The sequence below is a fragment of the Homalodisca vitripennis genome, chromosome 7, assembly GCF_021130785.1.
Source record: "Homalodisca vitripennis isolate AUS2020 chromosome 7, UT_GWSS_2.1, whole genome shotgun sequence".
Classification (NCBI taxonomy): Eukaryota; Metazoa; Arthropoda; class Insecta; order Hemiptera; family Cicadellidae; genus Homalodisca; species Homalodisca vitripennis.
The window spans coordinates 120,583,605-120,598,950 of NC_060213.1; the positions used below are offsets into that span (position 1 = coordinate 120,583,605).

Below are 15,346 nucleotides of genomic sequence, written 5' to 3' on the forward strand. Positions count from 1 at the left end.
GCGCCACTGCCCCGATGGTGAAGCACCCTGCTCGAAAACCGTTTTGACGGCCAGAAAGCACTGCCCCTATCAATCGCTTCGATGATCCTCGGCTTCAATAGCCGAGTAGTTTTACTGCCTTTTCGAGTATACGCAGAGGTCTGTATCCCAGTCGGGTTTCAGTTTCTTCCTTTAGGACAGCAAATCCTGACGTAGTTTAACTTGTACTATACATTTTAGAGGCGGTAGCTGCTAGAAGGGCCTATCTCGAGATGGGCCCTTTTTGCGGAGATCGCTTATATTTTTTCTCCATATGTTTAAGTATAACCTCCATCTCACTCATTCAAATATTCCTCTTTGTTGTCAAGATAAACCTATTTAAACGTCTATGTGTCGAGAGGCCCTTCTAGCATAGACAAATGGTGGCATCAGCTGGCTGTGTGTTTTTGTTTTCTGCTGTACAATATAACCTCACTTCTTGTTGTTTTGTATTGTGATTGTGTAGCTTACAAGTAGTATTTGAGTGTTTTATTTAGATTGTTGTTAGATACAGAAGAAATAAGTGGTGAACTTCTTTTGAAATCTAACTCAAAAGGTGTAAAGAGAAAAGTAGTTAGCACTGAACAGTGGGGCCGTAATGTTCGGAAACAAAAGCGGCAGTCGGGCCTAGGTTATACTTCCACTTCGGGAAAAGATGTTCCTCCGAAAGTTATAGTACGGGAGCTAGGAACGTTTCTAAAACAAGAATTTCAGGTCAGCTGAAATTTTGATATGCTGTTTTTTCTTGCTCTTTCGGTTGGAGTCCGGGCTATCTGGCTGGCGGTAGTGGTTGCGTTTTAATGCGCATCTTACCTGCACAGGTAAAAATCCTGGAGCGCTTCGGCAAATGGACAACATGGCGTCAGTCTATCAGAAAGACAGCATATCAAAATTTCAGCTGACCTGAAATTCTCTCTCGAAAACGTTGCTAGCTCCTATACTATTAATAATACAGTTCAATCTTGTTGCAAAAGGGATGAGTGCTACAAAAAGTTCTCATTTGATGAACAACTTGACATTTTTAACCAATTTTACGGAAATCATTTGGGTAAAAGTGGTCAAGATTCATACTTGAGTAGTTGCATGACATTACAGGATAAGAAAACTGAGTGTAATGTAATTTATTACTGCTGGTAGTAGGGTTAATAAAAGTAATTAAACTCAATTACACTGTGGAAATATAAAAAAGAAATCTGTTTGTAAAATAAAAAAATATAATAAGTGAATAAATTATCAAAATAAATGGCTTTTATCCAATAGTAAACATTTAAATGCAGTTTTCTCAAAACATGATTTTTTGAGATAGGCCCTTCTAGCAGCTACCGCCTCTAAGTCTTAATTTAAGACTTATGAAATATATAGCTTTTGACAAAAGTATATATTTGTGTGTGTGTGTGTGTGTGTGTGTGTGTGTGTGTGTGTGTGTGTGTGTGTGTGTGTGTGTGTGTGTGTGTGTGTGTGTAAATCTCTGAGAAACATATATATTTGTTATTCGTCATCGAGAGAGAGGCTAAATCAGCTTTGAAACAAAAAAATACTAGGATCGTAGTCAATTAAAATGATCATAAATAAACATATTTTCCTGATCGTGAGAAGAAGGCAAACTCAATATTGGCATCGAAAATATAATTTACTCGAACTCGAAGGAAAATATAATTTACCTTCTGCGAACCTACGAAAGTTTCTCAAACCTACTAAATTGCTGCAAAACCGCGGTTAACTGCTATTCAATTTGATTGAAGAATAACATATTAATGAGATTAATCCTTCATGATTTATGTTATAACGGATTCAGCTCATTACGACAAAAAGGCCTCTCTCAGAGGGTTGCTAGAAGAAAGATAAATATTAATAAGCATACTTATGTATAACGCCTTAGAACTAATAGTTATCAGCTTAATGGTTGACATTTAAAAGATATTGAGTTGTAGCCAGCATTACGGTAACTAGCTTTAAGAATTCAACACCATTTAAACTATGCAGAGCATGTATTGGTTCTCTAACGTCACCACCAATAACACTTATCAGAGAGTATTTGTGTGCTCGTACAGTAGCGAAAGCGACAATAATTTGCTTCGAGATTTCAACACCAATTGATCAACTCAGAATCTTGTTAGATATAGGCATTCTAAAAGCAGCGCCAATGGGATATATTTGTTGGATGTACATAAACGAGAATGAAAATAACTGGCTGTGGCATGTCAACACCGGTAGAACTACACAGAGGGTTCTTTAACGTACAATATGGCGTACGTATGGCAATTTCCTGAGAGTATTTGTGTGATGTACAGTACCGGCACTGGCAATAATGTGCTTGAAGATTTTAATTTCAATAAATAATTTAACTCTATGTTTTACCAGGTGAAATATGAACTACATTGTTCTTTTCTTACACATAACCTCGTATAGATAGCAAGTTCAAACAGTATACGTCATTCAAAAAACACTAACAACTAAATCTTACATAACAACAGAGTTAAACCATTAATGTTACTGCAGTAATACAAAGTAATACTTTTTGATTAAATTTATTTTTTGACATTGGATGATTTAAGAAGATTATCGGATTATTATTAGGAAATAATATTTGATATAATACGTTTATGAAACAAAAAAAAACATTTTGCTTAACTATCACTATAGTTCTGGTATCTGAATGTGTGTTTATCATATGTTAGCATATGAACAATATAAGCTCTGGACTTGGAATTTTACATGTAACATCCTTTGTACTTATGCAACGTCGTGTTTAATGATGGGCAGGTTTCTTTATGAAATTTGGCTGAGTCTTTACGTAGCCTAACTATACGGAGGATATCCCCACAACGATTTTACTTTCGACTTCCATGAAGGATTTTAGTAGGCGTTATTGTAAAATCACCTTTAATTGTATTAATTACACAGGAAATAAATAATTCATATCGACGAGGTTACTGAGGTAAATGGGACTATTTCAGTTAGTTATGAGGTCTGACGCTAGGGTTGTGCGAAGTGTATAATTACGTGTATGATTAGCCATGATATTGCATTACTAGGTACTCTACACAGAGGATAGTTGAATCAATTAAAGGCTAATTGAATACGGTAAAGTTTTGAGCATTCACCACGTGTAATATGTAACTAAACGCCTATTTACTTAATGCATATACTTACACAGTAATTTAATACGGTTATAGCTTAGAGTATTCACCACCAATGATATTTAACTCATTGAATATTTCATTAATGCATAGTGGCGTGCGTAACAGTGATTAGCTATATAGTAGAACTACCAGGTGCGCTACTCACCCCCTAATTTATTATTGTACTATCTTTGAGTATTCACCACCAATGATATTTAACTCATTGAATATTTCGTTAATGCATAGTGGCGTGCGTAACCGTGATTAGCTATATAGTAGAACTACCAGGTGCGCTACTCACCCCCTAATTTATTATTGTACTATCTTTGAGTATTCACCACCAATGATATTTAACTCATTGAATATTTCGTTAATGCATAGTGGCGTGCGTAACAGTGATTAGCTATATAGTAGAACTACCAGGTGCGCTACTACACACCCCTAATTTATTATTGTACTATCTTTGAGTATTCACCACCAATGATATTTAACTCATTGAATATTTCGTTAATGCATAGTACCGTGCGTAACAGTGATTAGCTATATAGTAGAACTACCAGGTGCGCTACTCACCCCCTAATTTATTATTGTATTATCTTTGAGTATTTACTACTAATGATATTTAATTAGGCACCTATTTGCTTAATGCACAGTAACGAGCTTAACAATAATTAGCTATACAATTGCATTACCAGGTGCATTACTCTAACACTAATAATTATTGAATTCGGTAAAACCTTGATTATTCACCATCAACGATATTGAACTGAGTGAATATTTTCTTAATGCACAGTAGCGATTGTAACAATAATTAGCTATACCATTTCATTACCAGGGGCACTACTCAGACCCTAATTGAATAAGGTGAAGGCTATATATGAATAAGGAGTATTCACCACTAATGCTATTTAACTAAACGCCGATTTGCTTAATGCACAGTTACGAGCTTAACAATATTTAGCTATACAATTAATTGCATTACCAGGCGCACTACTCAAACCCTAATTGAATACTGTAAACGGTTTGAGTATTCACTACCAATGATATTTCATTGAACTTCTATCTACTTCATGCACACTAACGAGTGTAACAATAATTAGCTTTACAATTAATTGCATTACCAGGTGCACTACTCTGACTCTAATTACATTCGGTAAAACCTTGATTATTCACCACCAACGATATTGTACTGAGTGAATACTTACTTAATGCTCAGTAGCGACTGTAACAATAGTTAGCTCTATAATTGCATTATCAGGTGCACTGATCAGACCCTAATTGAATAAGGTAAATGCTTTGGGTATTCACCACCAATGATATTTAACTAAGTGCCTATTTGCCTAATACACAGTAACGAGCTTAACAGGAATTGGCTATACAATTGCATTGCTATGTGCATTATTTTGAGCCAAATTAAATACACTATCGGTGTTGGTATTCACCACCTAAGTTATATCACATAAAAAGCACACAGTAACACTGTATTTACTATTATAGCTCGTTATTTTACGGGTAAAATTAGCCATGACATTTCATTACCAGCTGTAATAGTCAGATCGTTATTGAATACGGTAAAGACTTTGAGTTTTCATCACTAATGATATTTAATTGAGTGTACATTTGCTTGTTGCACAGTAACGAGCGTGACAATAATTACCTATGACATTGGATTACCAGTTGGGATATTTAGAGGATAATTGAATAAATGAAAGGCTACAAAAATATGAACCGCATGGATGAAACACATGTGGAAGGAGAAATATGAGGTCTTAGTAATAAATACTGGGCATTGAAAAGTATAATTTTGGCAAATAAAACCTACAAGCACCACTTTTAGGTGTTAAAATAAAATTATGACCTGTAAAGTTGCTGCTAAAATAGAGCAATTAATAATACATTAAAATTATATCTGGGAGGTGGGCTCAGTAACTCTTATGTTATTTGGAACCTAATCACTTAATTAAATAAACTTTAAAAATACTTCCCATCACGTTGATTTTAATTCAAATATCGAAGATTTATCATTTTAACTTGACATTGCAGCTGCAGTCTCAAAATGAATGAAGGGAGTCCTCGAAGAAAAATCGTTCAGGACTCAAGATCTCGTCTAAAACAAAATCGCAAACGGATTAACCTGAAAATATATAATCACGACAACGTTGTCTCGCCAGAAGGAAATCACAACTTCTATCTGTATTATTTTACAAATAAAATATCATCTTGGATAAGTTACCTTACTACTAAACATTTTCCTTATAACAAATTCAAAATTCAAAAGCATGAAAATTTTTAATAGTTAATATTAGTACTTTTTAATAAAAAGACTAAGTTTTACTTACATAAGGCGCGCTTGGTGGTGATTGATGAGCTCTCGAACGGTTACAAATTTCAAGAGCAAAAGAGGAACAAAATTACTACGCGTCCCAGTTGTGTTATTATTTCGCAAAGAAGTTAGTTCCAAGAACATCGGATAAAATACCACTAACTAGTAAAGAGTAACAGGGTTGCGAAATATATGTATTATACATAATGAAAATAATTAACAGTATACGTGTTCTCCACTAAAGATATTTTACTGAGCGCTATTTAATATGTTGACTGACATGGCACTCCACAGCAAGGCCAGAATATTTCAAGAATTTAATTATGTTATGCGATGTGAACCATAAAACTATAAAAGTTGCATGCCATTATGGCACTGGACGTGTAAGAATAAGAACTAAGATGACCAAGATGCTTCACGGGTCATTATTGTAGACTTCTACTCCCCTGACGGCGGCATATTTCTTGATAGAAAGTTTAAAAACAACCAAACTTTGTTTTCCACAGATTTATATTTGTACTATGTAAATGGTTTATCTTACATCAAAAAACTATGTATTGTGAAACATTACATAATATTGCATTCTGTAAGCGCTATAGCAAGTTATTGCGTGTTGTTATGCATTTGAACTTGATAACGTTGATCTTTTAGATTCTACATTTGATGGTGAAGGAAAGATTTAGCAAAAGTTTTTCAGAAGTTGAGATCTCTTCCTGTCTCACAACTCACCTTTCTGCTACTTGGATGTGAAACATTGTGTTGCGATGGGTAAGAAGCTCATGTTAACCAAGGCGTAAATAATCCACAAAACAACATACATGTTGACGTCCAATTAAAAACCTCAAAAAATTATTTAAGATTTTTCATGGCCAATTTCAATATTTCACACCTAAAACACTGCTATGAAATGTAAAAAATACCATGTTTAATCGCTAGTTTAGGTCAGCTATTTGCTTTATAAATTTTACAAACCAAGGTTTTTGTAAAATTTAAGAGTGCCCTTTTAAGTCAAGACAACACATTTTTATTTGTTAACACCTGTTAAAACAAGTCTTTACAGGATATGAGGTAAATTATAAATAAATTAATTCCAAAATATGTGTAACATCCTTTTAGCAAACCCTCAAGAGAATAGAAGTGGTCTTAGAGGTAATGATATTTTCGCCACAAGGACGTAGCCATCGAGGGGGTCTAATCAAAGGTGACCAGACCCCTCCACCCCAAGTTTTAATTACTTTTTCAGTAATCGATCATTATTACTTACATAATTAAGTATTACTGACATGTACTACTTAAAGATCGTCTAAACAAATAAATGGGTCAAGAAATTTTTAAGGAACAAAACGGGGCCTTCCTTTCTGTCCACTACGGGAAAGTATCAGTTGGACTACCTCAAAATTTTTTCCTGCCTACGTTCTTGCTTTGCCTATTTGATAAAATTTTATAAACAAGTGTATTTTGATTTTCAAATTAATAGAAGATTGGATTGCATTCAGATACTCCTGATAAAATGAAATGCTGCAGGATATTTTTACACGTATTACAACATGTTTTATTCACAAGTACATGACTGATGGTTAATGGTTTTAAGTTGTTTAGAAGTAAACTTGTAGCAAGAATCATTTATCATATGTTTGATCCATTCATCCAGTGTAGCGTATACCAACCCTATCCTCTCCCATCACCATTTCCCTATCCTCAAACTTTACTTTCCTTAAGATCAAGAGGAGGCCGTGATTATTGCTATTGTCCCAAGCTTCTCTTGGTTGACCACGTTATTTCTTCTAGCATAAAAGCATGGATTGCATTATGTCACCTGTCATTAATAATGATCTGGAAGCACTAATATTACAAGTTTCTAAGATCAAATGTACTTTACAATTACTGCTACATGAAAGATTACTAGATTTCAATGAGACTAACAACAGTCTGTGTAAATATCCGTCGTGTCAGAATTAGTGGTTATGTTATCCCTAATAATTCCTATAAGGTAATAAACTATGAGTAAATAGTTCACATAAGGTTTTGTAGTCTAAATTTCGAAGCTGTCGGACTAGAATTTCCTATCATATCTTTGTGTATGTAGAGTCTGTATAGTGGCGTCATGGTTGTATAGTAACATTAAGTCTCGATAGTAGCGCCAAGTCTTTATAGTAACTCAAAATGTCGATAGTGGCGTCACGGCTTTATAGTAACACAAAATGTCGATAGTGGCGTCACGGCTTTATAGTAACATTAAATCTCGATAGTGGCGTCACGCCTTTATAGTAACATTAAGTCTCGATCGTGGTATCACGGATTTATAGTAACATCAAATCTTGATAGTGGCGTCACACCTTTATATTAATAACAACACTCGATAGAGGAGTCACGGCTAGTAAATAGTGACATCAAATTTCAATAGTGGCGTCACTGCTTTATATTAACCTCAAGTCTCGATAATGGCGTTATGGCTGTATAATTACATCCAACTCTACCAACAGTTCGATTTGGCTAACATTAATGCTTTAATTGGGCTTAATGAGTTTTATGGAAATTTATTAATATTTTATATAACAGACTAGTTCTTGATTAAAATGGATAAATAGATAGTATATTTAAAAACTTAGGAGTAAATACTATTCATTTTAACATAGAAGTTTTAAAAATAAATAAACACTTTTCTCTGTATGCTGTACTCGGCTGATTATAATAAAATTGTTATTGTTTAATAGAGTTTATTTTTTAAAAATTAAAAAATAAGTGAATAGAAAAATGAATTTTGTTTAAATAGTTATATAAACTAGTGTGGAATTAAAACCAGCGATGAGTTGGGTAGATTATATAAATTTAAATAATCACACCAGTACAAATTGATTTTAAATTCCTAGTATTAGCTTGCAAACCCTCTATATGTTAGTATGTTCATTAAGTAAATAAACATTGCATAAACTGTTACACTTTTCATTACACGATAGAGCTGATGTAATTTTGCATATAAACTTAAATCCAGTTACATGTTAATAAACCAAATTACAACTATTTACTTCCCACTGGCCTCTAAAGTAGAAAAAATCTCTATAATAAATGTATTGGTGAATAGTCTGAATTTCATGTTATATGACACATGTTGAAAGTACACATTGAATCACTACAGTGGTTGTATTTATAGAAAATCCATTTTCAATATACCAGCTAGTTGGAATAAAAAGTTGGCGTAAACATTCAGTATATCATTGTTTATTGATTTAACTGTTCTGTTAGAAATGTATAACCCGGGATTACGTTTAAAAGTATTATTATACAGCGTGTATCAAAATGAATGACCTGATTTTAAAACTCAATATCTATTGCTAAAAATGTACTACAAAAATAATATTTATTGCAAAATACTCACAAAATCTTAAAGTTTTAGGTTCATTTTCCAACAGGATGGAGCTCCGCCTCACTGGCACAACAATGTTCGGCAGCTTCTCAACAACAACACTCTGCCCCACCGCTGGATAGGGCGCATGGGACCTCGAGACAATGCCCTTCATTCTTGGCCTCCAAGATCACCAGACTTGACCCCATGCGACTTTTTCTTGTGGGGATATGTGAAGGAAAAAGTGTTTGTTCCCCCTCTAACTCATGACATCGAAGAACTAAAGAATAGAATAACTGTCGCAATAATGTCTGTGAACGCAGATACATTGTGTAAGGTTTATGAGGAATTTAGCTATCGTCTGGATGTTGTTCGTGCTGCTGCTGGTGGACATATAGAACATTTGTAATAACATAAAACCTTTAAGATTTTGTGAGTAAAAATATTATTTTTGTAGATTTTGTGATGAAAACCCTGTATTTTCATCTGCAAAATCCATTTTTACGTTATATACAAACAGCATTCTTATTATAATCCTTTTCAGTAACACATTAGAAATATTTTACCAATAATACTAATGCCATAATGTTCTTTGTAATCTGTACTGATAATGTTTTAAATTGCGTAGTTGTCTTCAATTCAAAAATATCCTGATAATATTTTAAACGGGAAAGGTCCTTATTTTTCTTTGTTTTGCTTTCACGCGTAACCTGTTCAATTGATTGTACTGAATTTTAGAGGTACATTTTTAGGGTAATTGGGATGAATATAGGACTATTATTATTTCGAAACACCATCCAGGTTACTGATCAATAAAACAGTGACAAATACAATCTTTGTCTGTAAAGTTGCGAAATATTAATTGCAAGAGCTTGTTAAATATAAAACGCTGTTCTCAGTAAACATTGTTTTATGACAGCTCAAACATATAACTAATTTATATAATCACTATTTTCAATTTGTTTAGGTTTATATTGCATAGCTTCATTAATGATTAACCATTCGTTTTTATGCCGTTTTTTGAATGTAACTATTCATCTACCTTAGACATAATATGGTTGGAATTTTACTCCGAAGACTGAAGCAGTCTGCTAGAACTATGCTAGATGAATGTTTGCTGGGCTTTAACTTTGAAATAAATAACCGATTTCAGATCTAATTAATATTCCAAAGTATTATAAATGTGTTTGACTTTATAAAGAACCAAAAAATTAACTATTGTAATCGTTAATGTACTTTCAACTGTACATTTTTAGAAAATTTTATTTATTAGATGTAAAATCCAAAATTGCAATCTAACTTTTACTATAAGCGTTAAGGCTGGTAAAAAACCCATCTTTATTTTCTATTGACAGAAGTAGGCTTCTCTGATTTGTGTGATTTTATACCAACTACGCTAAATTAACTATGGAACAAAAATGCGATGAACTTAGTAAATTACAAGGCCATAAATATATACTTTTTGACATTTTTTCTTGATCGTGGCAACAAGGAAAACCCTACATTGGTGTCGGAAATATAATTGAATAGAACCACAAGTGGTTGTACACGTATAATGCCTACTAAATTGCGTGCAAATCAGCGGGTAACTGCTAACAGTGCAGATATTAAAGACAAAATTAATAGTCTAAATTTTACTTTCCCTTTAAATAGTTTTATAAACCTATATTAGGTGTCTTTTGACATAAGTAGTCTTCTCAGGATTGTTTATGTAGGTTATATAGTATTTTTAACTAGAAAAAGGCATAATCTGCTATTGAGAAAATACTAAGACAATGGCAATAAATATACGCTTTTAACACAGTTTCTTGTTCGTGGCAAGAAGGCAAAATTAATATTGGCTTCGGAAATCCAATTCACTCGGACCAGAAGGGGTTATACATGTGCAAAACCTACAAAACTGCGTGAGAAACCGTGGGTAACTCCTAGTTTATCTATATTTATCTGGCCCCTCAGAGCACACGATGCTAACAACACAAACAACAGACTTTAAGAACTATTGACAAAATTATTGAGGGCTTATTTACTTTTTTAATTTTTTGCTATTCATATATTGCACACAAAGTCCATGTGTTTATATTGAAGACCTCCTATTGTAAATACAGACAGTAGAATTTATTTAGAGGTAGGAAAATGTTTTAAAAATGAAAGTTGATTTACAACGGAACGTGTACCCTGTTAACGGGTGAAATATCGTACCCGGACCCGGACGCAAGAATGGACGAGGCAGGTGGTGTAGGCTTGAATGGATGGGCGCCGCGACCCACCGCGCCCCCGCCCCCACAACCACCCCTGTAACTACCCCGGCTCTCTGACATTGCCGCGCGCTCTCCCGCCGTGTCCAGTACGTGGTTGTCGCGTCGAGTGTCTCTGACCGCCTCTCTACGTCAGTGTATATCGTTCAGGAGTGGTCCTGCCCACCTGTGGCTGGTCCCAGGTAATACTTTCTCAATGTATGTTTGTAGAATGTGTTACTATCGCAATGGAGTCACGCCCTTTATTAGTTTTAATTATGACTGGGAGTGTCCTACCTGGTAACAAACACATATTATCGTTCCTTGAATTTCATAAACACGACCTCTTCAGGTTTTAAGGGTACGCTTTTCGTAATATAGTTATAAACGACTTCTTGATTAACTTACATAGGTTAAAGGAAATGTGATATTCTGGACTTTTGCCACCGTTCAGTGATACAAAAAGGTCAGTAATACCTATTACAGATATGTTTTGCAAATATTCGGAAACAATCCTATTACCTTAACAATCTGTCAAGATTATTAAACAGCTTACTACATTAAAACTTTCAAAAACATATTTTTGAAATTGTTTAAACATTTCTTTGTTCTTATTGTTATATTTGTATTGGAAAGATAGCATAATAAAGGAAATGTTTCATTGCTATGTGTTATAATAAAAGAACGAAATTTCTACGTAAAACGGTGATGAGTGAAATCTTTGGTTTCCAATCGATTTTGCGCTAACGCAAACACACAGTTCCGTTTTATTAATAAACAATATGACTCGTATTTGTGAAAATATAGACAAATTAAAACACCAAGAACTACACTAATTGTGATAGGTATGAATTATAAAATTATTTTACCGGTAATAGTGACAGTAAACAAATGTTGTTTGTAGGCAGAGAACGTTAAAATTACTACAACCAAGTAGCAAAACTATTTCCCCTCTCAAATTGTAACAAGGGACTGCTCAGGCTTAGCTGCAAAACTGCTTTAAAAATCATTAATAAAACTGCTATGTTTAAAAATTCAATTAAATTATAACAAAAGCGCAAAATGTCTAAGTATTTTTACTAATATATTAGGACTTAAATGGTATAGTTATAAACAAAGCTAGAATTAGAAATAAAAATGCAGCGGTGTTTACAGTATATATTTTGTAGCAATTCGGATCAACTGGGTCTTAATCGGTTTCAGCATTTCTGCAAAGTTAATACGGCTATAAATTAATAATATAACGTATAATTTTTCCAAGTATACGTTTTTTATATACACGCTCCTAAATAAATGTGCTTTTTTGTCTATAGCTTACTAGTTTATTTATTGCTGCATCTGTTGTCTGGCAGTGGTCGTACATACAAAGCTTGAAAAATTAATTTTCAGAAAATAAATTACGTTAGAGCTTCGGATATAAAAAGTGTACTACAAAAACTCGTTCTACTCTATAGTTTTCAGGATTTCAATAGGATGAAAAATTCTAAATCTAATAATTTAATATTATCCAATAATTTATTAAATTCCACTTTGTACATTCTAGTAGTGCGTCCTTCAATAACGGTCCTCTAATAAATGTTTTACATAATAATTGTCTTTTAACATTAAAATAAACAACATTTAAAACCAAAGTAGCAGTCTTTAGCAATATATAGCATTTAAAATCACAAAGTAAAGTAAATTAGATAAAACTAAACTGATCTTGTTTCATTTTAGATGATCATAAAAGGCAACATGTACAAATGGATTCACCTTTTCAATATTATTAAAGCAAAGGTTGCTAATAACTTAATATTAGCTTTCTCAATAGTGTGAAAGTACATTTTTCGCAAGAGTCAGATATTACAAGTATATCTCCAACACAGTATTTTGAAATCTTGCTAAAGCTGGTTAAATCCAATAAGTAGTCAATTGACATATTATAAGATTTTGACATAGTATAATTTCGAGTATAAATCATTTATATTAAAAGTTTAAGTATGTTTAATTCCACTCTTTCCACCTTTTAATTTATCTTTATATTACTAAAATGTTTGAATAAAATATTTTAAATAGTATATTTTTAGTTTGAATATTTTACTAGCAATAATCGCCTGCAGCTTCACACGCAATATAAAATCAAAGTCCTTAAATAATTAATTAAACGCACATTTGACTTAATATATTCTAACTTAAGTAGGCATACATGAGGTACGTGTTATTTCAGTATTCCAACATTTTGTGTAAGAGTATCAAAGTTTAAGCTAACTCTTATATCATGTTTTGCACGAGCAGAAGTATTTCTGGTTCGAATTCATTATATTTCAAACGCCACAGCTGAATCTGCCTTTTTGCTCCGATACAAGTCATAAATACTTCTTACCTACTTCCGGAACTGAAGACAATAGGAGGTAAATTGTTATTAAATTCACGAAACTTTGAAAAATAATCTTTTTTGGTTTGCGTTGTGAATTTTTTTGTTTTTAAAACTGTTCTCTTAAACAAATGAAACTTTGAGACATGTTAATTTTCTTCTCTCTACTTTCCTTCAAGCCACTGTTAAAATGTCAAATCAAAAAATCATATCAAGAAAGCCCACAAGTTTTAAGTAGCTTACATAAAACATTCACAGATTTATTCATTAAGTTCAGACTTATTTTTAATGCATTATACGTTTTAAATTCTTCGCTATGGAAATCTAGTGTTAAATATGAACTTGCCATCTCCATTAAATTACCGATCAAGCACTGGAAAAAATACTTTATACATTTTAAATGTAAGAAAGTTTTTCACTTTATTTGGCGAACTTCATCTGAAATTGATAACGGCTCTTTAGTATCTGAAATATAAACACTGCCAATTTTACAGAATATTCCGGGTTAAGTTTCTAATCTTTCACTTCTCATACATTTCCTTCAGATTTCAACGAATATTTTTCGAATTGGAGCCGAATTGGTTAACCCGTTTTCAAGATTAGCGATTAGTACCACATTTTGCGATAAATTTTTCTTTATAAAATTAATTGTATGTACAATGAAACCACTGCATTCATCCACTATAAAATACTTTATTTTACAAGTGGGGAAAATAAAATAGTAAAACTAAGGGGAAGAAAATCGTAATTAAACCGTTCACTGCGATCATCAAGCGATGGGAGCTTAGTTGTGTTTGGTCTTTTAAACGAGCAATAAAAACTAATGTTTTGTGCCATGAACATTACACATATTGGATATTGCAAGGATAATGGTTTTCCAACTGACTAACTAGTATCTTTTAAAAAATAAATCAATAATAACTCGAAATAGAACAAAATGTTTACTCCTAAATATTATTTTTGATTATTTTTTTTATTTTTGCATGTAAACGATTATAAAAACTACGAAAAAATTAAAACGTTTACAGCACAAATAGATATAACTCCAAAACGATATATACAGTTTCAAAGCGTTATTCGCAGGAAACTGGCACACATATCGCGTACCTCTGCTTCTATCACAGTTTGCAGACTCACAGATCAACTACTGTTGAAACCAAATAGTGAGTGATTACAAACTTTAAAGTGGACATATCCAACACCCAATTTAACTAATTGTAATTTTATGAAAAAGGAGCTTTGATGCTTTACTTCATTAGGTATTATCAAACAAGCCTTTTGTTACCGAGTTTGTTATTGTTCGATATTTGCTCTTCCTAACTAACTTTTCGGTTGTCTCAAAATCTACCAACTTTTCTCGACTGTGCATGAATTAATTCGATGTTGAACTATTCCTGATTGATATATCGAATACGGGAAAGGTACTGACCATTAAATGTAACATTTAGATTTCATTCTCAAATTAGGAATCCAATAATAAAATCATAGGTTATATAATCAATCCACGTGATTAGGTTTTTATCTTATCACGATATATATATAATTGCAAGTGTGGTTTTTGATGAATAAACCGTTGCGTAATCCACTCAGTTCTGAGATATATTATTGAAACATTACACGAGTATAAACAATTAGTCTCTTGCGATAAAACTAGTATTACACATTATTAATTTCATTTTATTACAATACATAATAATTAGTGTCTCGTACTATAATAAAAATAATTATCTCATGGTAGACTTGACGGAAAATCCATCCACAAATCTTCTAAAGAGTAGCTAAATTCATCTTAATTATATTCAAAACATTTCCTGCCTAACAATGAATTTCGTACATTTTATTTCTGGTTGGCATCGTTTAAACAGATTTATTGGTCTAATTTTACATTAAGCTTAACAATCAATATTTAGACTACTTTTATGGTTGGGTGACATAAGTTTAAAATTAGTTAAT

General features: G+C 32.7%; 1 protein-coding gene across 1 annotated transcript in view; it reads left to right on the top strand.

Moving 5' to 3' along the window:
- The first annotated feature begins 11,128 nt into the window (after positions 1 to 11,128).
- Positions 11,129 to 15,346, top strand: part of LOC124366242 (metabotropic glutamate receptor 2-like) — a 153,711-nt gene continuing 149,493 nt past the window's right edge. The window contains exon 1 of the mRNA XM_046822637.1: positions 11,129 to 11,243. The gene's annotated coding sequence lies outside the window, so the exon portion shown is untranslated. The remainder of the gene's footprint in view (positions 11,244 to 15,346) is intronic.